General features: G+C 39.7%; 1 pseudogene; it reads left to right on the top strand.

Annotated features, from left to right (window-relative positions):
• The first annotated feature begins 7270 nt into the window (after positions 1-7270).
• On the top strand, positions 7271-7742 carry LOC129236804 (uncharacterized; annotated as a pseudogene).
• The last annotated feature ends 345 nt before the right edge of the window (positions 7743-8087 follow it).

Genomic DNA, 8087 nt, shown 5'->3' with positions numbered 1-8087 from the left:
TCCGCCGCAATGTCAATCGGTGGTAGGTTGAGTACTTTTCCGAGTGCTGCCGTAGGAGTAGTTTTCATTGCCCCTGTTTTCAGCATCAAAAAAAATTTGGGAATAATAATGAGAATTCCAGATTATCCTTTCATTCGTAATTTATGAACAGTAACTTACCCAGATTCCTCTAGGAAATTTAGTGCTTGAATACTCATAATTAATATAACAAAAATAGTGTAGCTCACGCACCTTTGACTGGTGTTTAGTCGAGCGCCTCATCTTTGTGTTTTCAAAATATTCTTAAAGAATGGAGGGCGATTGTTATCATAAGCCGCCTTTGATGTTTCATATCCGAAATGACGGCCGAACCAGGTTCCTACAGGCGTTATGCCACAAAAAATGCTCAATTAACGCTTAAATGAAATGACTCGCTTTCAATTGGCGTATTTTTAATGCTGAATTAGCACATAAATATTTGTCTCATTTCGAAAATAATGTCATATTTTACATTGTTTTTGTATATGTATAAGTACATGCGTGTGTATGTATGAGTGTGATCAAGACATATTAAGTGGATAAATAACCCTCAATTAAATCTCGATATTTTATTCAACTCTCAACCATGAATAGACGACCTTGACCAACTCACAAAATCGATGGCACTCATTTTTCGTAATAAATGTGCCCACCCACCTGCGCAAAAAAACAACAAAAAAAAGAAAATGAACATGTATATATAGGCTGCGAAGAATGACATTTGAAAGCGTTTCGTTTGGTTGTTGGTTTTTGTTTTTGTTTTTAGTGCTCACTATTTTCCAGTCTACTGCACAACTGAAGCTGTCGCGAACAGTAGCAACAGTCAGGCACAAAACTAAATAATATCACAACGCATTGCCGCACAGTTACTATGAGGTATTACGCTCGTATTAGGTGGATATCTCAATGGCAGGTACTTCAGAATCAAACTGGGATATGAAGTCACGGATTTCTGCGGATGGCCCACAAGGAAATGATGTTAGGCCCGCATTATTCACAATATTTCCTGTGGATCTACCACTCTCAAGAATGATTTGAGACTGCAACTCATTTTGGGGACACATTTTCTACAAGAAAACATTAAATATATAGAGAAATGGCTCAATAGATGGCGCGTATATAGGCAAACCCAACAAAGTCCACGCAAGTTACCTTCACACTGAAACGAGGAACATTTGCTACCGCCACCTTACTCGATCAGCAGCTTCCACCAGCGAATAACGTGAAATATTTGGGTATGCATCTGGGCAGAGGCTCAACGTGGCAAAAACACATAATGGTCAAACGCAAACCGCTCGGTCTTAAACTCACTTCTCTACAATGGCCTATGGGAAGAAAGTCAGTGCTGACTCTAGAAAGCAAACTTCTTCTGTTCAAAACCGTAATTAAACTAAATTGGACTTAAGGGCTTGGAGGATGGTTCCATGTGTAGAAGTCCACGTAAGTGGTGAAAGTCACTAATCGCCATTCACTTAGGAGTGGTCACGACGATTATTCTGCACATGATTCAAGCAGCTCACAACGTCCGAGATTAACCCATATATCCTCTGGGTAGCTTCTGAGCACCCATTCGGGAGTGAGCTAACGTGAGAAGGCGAAGCATTCCAGTATAGCTGGTTGTGCGCTGGGTTTGAGACCCGCCACTTAAAAATCCCCCCAATGAAATATATGCAAAGCCTCGGATGAGAACTACCTTTACTGATGACGACCCCTGCAAACGAAATAAGGACTACGATTTGAGGACATGCACCTAGAATGTCCAGTCCCTGAAAGGGGAAGGTGCCTTTGCCCGGCTGGTTGATGTCCTCGTGAGAGTAAAGGCTGACATCACTGCCATTCAAGAGATGCGATGGACGGCGACGTCTACTACAGCTGCCATGTAAAGGAGCGCAAATTCGGTGTCGAATTTGTTGTGGGAGAGAGACTTCGTCGCCAAGTACTGTCGTTCACTCCGGTGGACGAGCGTCTCGCAATAATCCGCATCAAAGCCTCGCTAATTTGCGACCACGCCCCGACGGAAGGACGATGCGACCAAAGATTCCTTCTATGAGCGCTTGGAACGTTCCTATGGGCGCTGCCCCCGCCATGGCATAAAAATCGTGCTTGACGACTTCAACGCCTGGGTGGCCAAGGAGGGAATTTTTTGGGCCCACAGTCGGAAAATTCAGCCTTCACAACGAAACATCCGGTAACGGACCGAGGATGATCGACTTCGCTGGGGCCCGAAACATCTTAGTCTGCAGCGCCAGATTCCAGCATAAAAAGATACACTAATCTACCTGGCTGTCTCCTAATCGGAAAACGCGAAACCAGATCGATGATATTGTGATTGATGGAAGACACGCTTCTAGTGTATTAGATGTACATACGATCCGAGGACACAACATCGACTCCGATCATTACCTTGCCAATTAAGAAGAAGAAGGACTTAAGGGATTAAGGGTAGTCAGAGGCCCGAAAAAAATATGATTTTCAATCATTTTTTTTTTTGCAGTTAATTGCTTTATTTTACCCAAATAAAAACATAGCATTAATACGTCATGCTTGAACTTGACTTTTGCAATATTAAAAAAAATTAATAAATGTAAAAGTTATCGCTGTTTGTGTGGAGCCCGTTTCTCCAGAAGTTCCTTACGGTGATCATCACAAGTCCTTGGAGATTCATCTAAAATCAATCGGACACGAGAAATTAGTTTTATTAATAGATAATCTTGAGCCTGATCGAAGCTTTTTTCTTCAAAATTAGCAATAAGGCTGCCTCGGGAAATATTTTCCAGATTTTCGAGAAAAAAATCTACAATTAATTAAAAAAAAAAAATTAAAATAAAAATAAAAAAAATCTTAATATAGATTAGGCACGACTTTTTTATGTTTTTCAAAACCAGTATAAATATTATTGAAATCTACCAAGCGGTTTTCAAGTTACAGTAATCACCAGTTCAAAAAACATGGTTTTGAGAAAACGTTTTCAAAGTTTCGCTATCTGTTCCGGAGCGCCCGAGTGCTCTTTGTTAATTGTTGTACAACTCGAAAAGTATTTGTCGGACTCACTTCAAATTTTCACACAATATTTTTAAGATTTTATACTTTAAGAAAATGCAAAAACAATCCAATTTTTGAAAATTCTGACTACCCCTGACCGATTAAAGAAATTGGGCTCAAAGAAATACTCTAAGTCCAGTGCTAAATCCTAAGATTGGCGTCATAAAAATGATTTTGATGGCACCATCTGTCTAATGAGTTAGTGCGTTGGAAGTTACATCCCTAGCTGACTTCCAATGAAAGCTTCGTGACCTTCGGTTCTCGGTTCAGTGGAAGCGAAGTTATTGCTACTAAAGTGTCAGGATGTTTGCATCATCGGTGCAAAAATGAGTTTCGCACAAAGAGCTAATATCAAATTTTGTCCTAAAATCGATAAAACGTTTCCCGAAACATTTGAGTTGATGAAAAAAGTTTATGGCGAGTATTTTCTATCTCGTTCCAGAGTTCCTGAGTGGTTTACACGTTTCAGAGATGGTTGTGAGGACATAAACGACAACGAACATACAGCCCTCCCAAAATCAGTAATCACCGAAAACTCCATCGAAATTGTTCATCGTTGAAATTCATGGAATCGGCATTGAATATTTCCAAAACATCGATTTTTCGCATTTTAACTGATCATTTGGGCTTACGAAAGGCCTGTGTACGTTTCTTTCCGCACGAGTTAGCTGAGGACCAAAAACTGCTCAGAATTCAACATTCGAAAGACTTCATTAAAGAGGCGAGAAAAGACGAAAACTTTCTTTACAATATTGTAACTGGTGATGAAACGTGGTGTTTCCAACATGAACCTGAAACTAAGTGTCAAAGTGCTGAATGGAAGGTCCCAGACGAGCCACCACCCAAAAAATCGCGTTTGGAGAATTCAAAAATCAAGTCAATGCTCATTTGTTTCTACGATTCCAAGGGAATTGTCCACAAGGAGTTCGGGCCAATGGGCCAAACCGTCAATGCAGTTTTCTATCTTGGCGTTTTGAGGTGTTTGTTGCATCGCATTCGTCGAATTCGTCCTGAATAGCGCGAAGGAGGAAGCTGGCGCTTATCGCGTGAAAATGCACCATCTCATCAATCCACTCTTGTGACTGATTTTTAGACTAGAAATCGCATTTTAGCCATCAGTTACTCTCCGTATCACGTGATATGGCTTTCAGTTCGGAAAATTGCATTTGGCCATGAAAGGAAGCCGTTTTGCGTCCGTAGAGGCCATCCAAAGGCTTGTAGCGACATTCTAAAGGACATTCCGCTCAATGCCCTGAAAGACGCTTTCGAAAAGCTTTTAGATCATGCAAAGCGGTGTATCGAGGCCAGAAGGACTATTTAGAATAAATGAACTGAAGGTTCTTTTTCTTCTTCTTTTATTTAGGACAGGCCTGTTTTTCTTTACACAATTTCTTAGATACAAAATTTTATAATTTATCATATTAATAAAACTGAACTGAAAGCTATCCGAACACATCTCCTGTCGTTTCTATTTTAACTCAGTCTTGTTTATTTTGGACTTCCTTAATTACTGGTAATATACATATAAATTTAAACTAAAAATTACAGACAAAAACTCAATGTTTATACCGTTTAACCATAAATATATTACATACACGAGTACATTTTACCTCTTTTGTCCCACTGTGCTGATATTTCTTGTTTTCACTCTTATTATGATTGTTCGCTATTAACTTAGCAGTATTTCAATTGTTACTTTTTGAAGTTACAACGATTTTCCAGCGCTATGAATTACTGTTAGGCTGCGTTTTTTTATTAGTTTTTACACTGCTTTTCTCGCAGCTGAATAAATTTCCTGCTTGTAGCTCAAGCACGGCATGTGGAAAATGTGCATGGAGCTGCTTGCACGAGCCGTAATTAATGTACACTTAATCGCAAGTACACAGTAATCAGTACGACGCTTATTGTGTTTTTTATGTGGCCTGCCTGCCGGCACTAAATTACAAATGCACCCTATTTACCGGCTAATTATGCAGCTAAACGTTTACGGTTTCGTGTCGTCGTTTACGTAATCGTAATTATTATTGTCATTTTTCAGTGTCAAGTCAATAATAGTTGAACGCGAAAACATTGTAACCGAAAAACTTAAAAAAAAATGTAAAAATAATGCAAAGTAGGAGCTGATTCGAAGTTGCACTTTTAGAGCCTGTTTATAACATAGAAATATTCAGCAACTGCGTTAAATAACTATAGCACAAGGGCTTATTAATAAGCAACTAAACAACTTATTTGCTTTCTATTTGTTTTCTTTTTACAATTTTTGTATGAAAATAAAGCTCATTCTCCTCCAAAACCCATACATTTCAAAAATCGACAAATTTCCATAAAAACCTCATACTTTTTTTTTCAGAAATCTTAAACAAAAAATTCGAGTATGCAGTTTTATAGCGCATTAAATTCTGGTTAAATCTAATATAAGGTTGTCAAAAAAGTCTTGCGGTATTTTTATTGAATTTTCAATTGTTCATAAAATTGGTTATAATAATGCGATTTAAGTCAAATATGCGCCGTTTTGTTCGATGACGAGTTCCCAACGAGATTCCAACTTCATAATGCCCCTCTTATAGAAGCTCGCTTCCCTATTGTCAAAAAACTCGGAGAGCCAATTTTCACAGGACTCTCTTGAGGACAACTTCCGACTACCAAGCTCGTTCGCCATGGACAGAAATAGGTGGTAATCACTTGGTGCGAGATCCGGACTATACGGTGGATGCAAAAGAACCTCCCATCCGAGCTCCCGCAGCTTCTGGCGCGCCACCAAAGATGTGTGTGGCCTGGCGTTGTCCTGATGGAAGACAATTCGGCCTCTGTTGATCAAAGATGGCCTCTTCTGCATGAGTGCTGCATTCAAGCGGTCCAGTTGTTGGCAGTACAGGTCCGAATTGAGCGTTTGGCCATAAAGGAGCAGCTCATAGTGGATGATTCCCTGCCAATCCCACCAAACACACAGAAGAGCCTTCCTGGCCGTCAATCCAGGCTTGGCCACCGTCTGGGCAGCTTCACCGCTTTTCGACCACGACCGTTTGCGCTTCACGTTGTCGTAAGTGACCCACTTTTCATCGCCAGTCACCATCCGCTTCAAAAACGGGTCGATTTTGTTGCGATTCAGAAGCGATTCGCATGCATCCATACGGGCAAAAATGTTTTTTTGCGTCAAGTCGTATGGCACCCATACATCGAGCTTCTTTTTGAATCCAAGCTTCTTCAAATGGTTTATAACGGTTTGATGACTCATGCCCAGCTCTTGGCCGATGCTACGGCTGCTACTATGCCGGTGTCTTTCGATTAATTCAGCGATTTTATCGCAATTTTCGACGACAGGCCTTCCGGACCGTGGCGCATCTTCGATCACCTCTGCACCAGAACGAAAACGTTGAAACCAGCGTTGTGCGGTGGAAATGGAAACTGTATCGGGTCCATAAACTGCACAATTTTTTTGGCCGCATGAGATGCATTTTTGCCTTTATCGTAGTAGTACTGTAAAATATGCCGTATTTTCTCCATATTTTGCTCCATGTTTGCGACGCTATAACTCACGAACGACTAAAAGCAAAAAACAATTAATCAAACACCTGTTAGCACGTGAAAAGAGCTTTCCAAAAAGCTCTAGCGTGAACCGATGCGACGAATACAACTAGAACTACGCGCTTGCAAAGACAAGCTTGCGGAAATACCGCAAGACTTTTCTGACAACCTTATATATATATAAAAAGAAGTTACATTTCCTTGGTAATCTTATAACTCAAGAACCGCCGAACCGATTGACACAAAAATTTTAGAGTTCTTTTCTATCTTTGAGGAGGTGGTTTGATTGAAATCGGTGCAGCCGTTCCTGAGTTATGACATTTTATGTGAGTAATGGTTTCCTCTCATACGAAATGCCTATATGGGAAAAACAACAACAAATACACAGCCGCTTATGAGCGTTTCTGTTGTACTGTTGTGGTTGTAAGTGTATTATGTTAATATTAATTTGCTGTCGTTGGAATTCAGTTGACAGTTCTCTTATGTGCTTTGAGTTCTTTTATATCGTGCTCTCATTGCGAACAGACATACTTTTGGTAAGTGTTAACCATGTGTTTGTTTTAACCACGTACACACATTGAACTTTGAATTAAATTTATTTTTATATATTTTCGTCTAAAATGACTTGAAATAATTTTCAATGTTTTGCTTTTACATTCAATTAGTAATATACTGTACTGAAAGAATGCCACGTGCAAGACGAGCAAAGATTGGCAGACGTTCACGTAAATCAAATGCTACAGCGTTAAATCGAAGATCACAAAGTGGAGAAGATCGTGTTCGACGAAATGAAGTGGAAACACAACGACACAGACGGAGAAATCAGTCGGTTAATAGTGAAGCACCAAGAAACCGTCGTGGCCGTACGTCCGTTTATGATATACGTCAAATGGAAGGCGCGGCTTTCAATTACGAAGCCACCATTGATTACAGCATGCATGCCTACATTGGCCAAATGAATATAGAATGTATACATTGCAAAGCAATTAAATTCAGAAACGAAACGCCTGGTATGTGCTGTGCTGGTGGGAAAGTCAAATTGCCGGTGCTAGAACTTCCGCCAGAACCTTTGCATTCATTGGTTTTTGGCAATTCACCAACGTCGAAGCATTTCCTCTTAAACATTAAAAAATACAATTCATGCTTTCAAATGACATCTTTTGGAGCTACAAATATTATACGAGTAAGAGATGGATTTATGCCGACGTTTAAGGTTATTACTTCGTTTGGAATAAACAATGTGTTCAATGTTTTTAAAAATTCAGATCCGTTATCTATACATATTTCTCGAACTTTACAGATTCAAGGTCAAATATACCATAGAGCTGGGTCTTTGCTACCATTCCCAGATGGTGACCATCAATTTTTGCAAATATATTTCATTGGTGATGAGAATCGTGAATTAGATCAGCACAGCAATTTCGTCGAATACGAGAAGATCAATCGCGAATGAATTGCAAACAATGTTCCATCAACACAATGAATTGGTGAAATTGTTCAAA

Source organism: Anastrepha obliqua, chromosome 2 (assembly GCF_027943255.1).
Source record: "Anastrepha obliqua isolate idAnaObli1 chromosome 2, idAnaObli1_1.0, whole genome shotgun sequence".
In the NCBI taxonomy this organism is placed as follows: domain Eukaryota; kingdom Metazoa; phylum Arthropoda; class Insecta; order Diptera; family Tephritidae; genus Anastrepha; species Anastrepha obliqua.
This window is presented reverse-complemented; position numbering and strand designations above follow the sequence as displayed.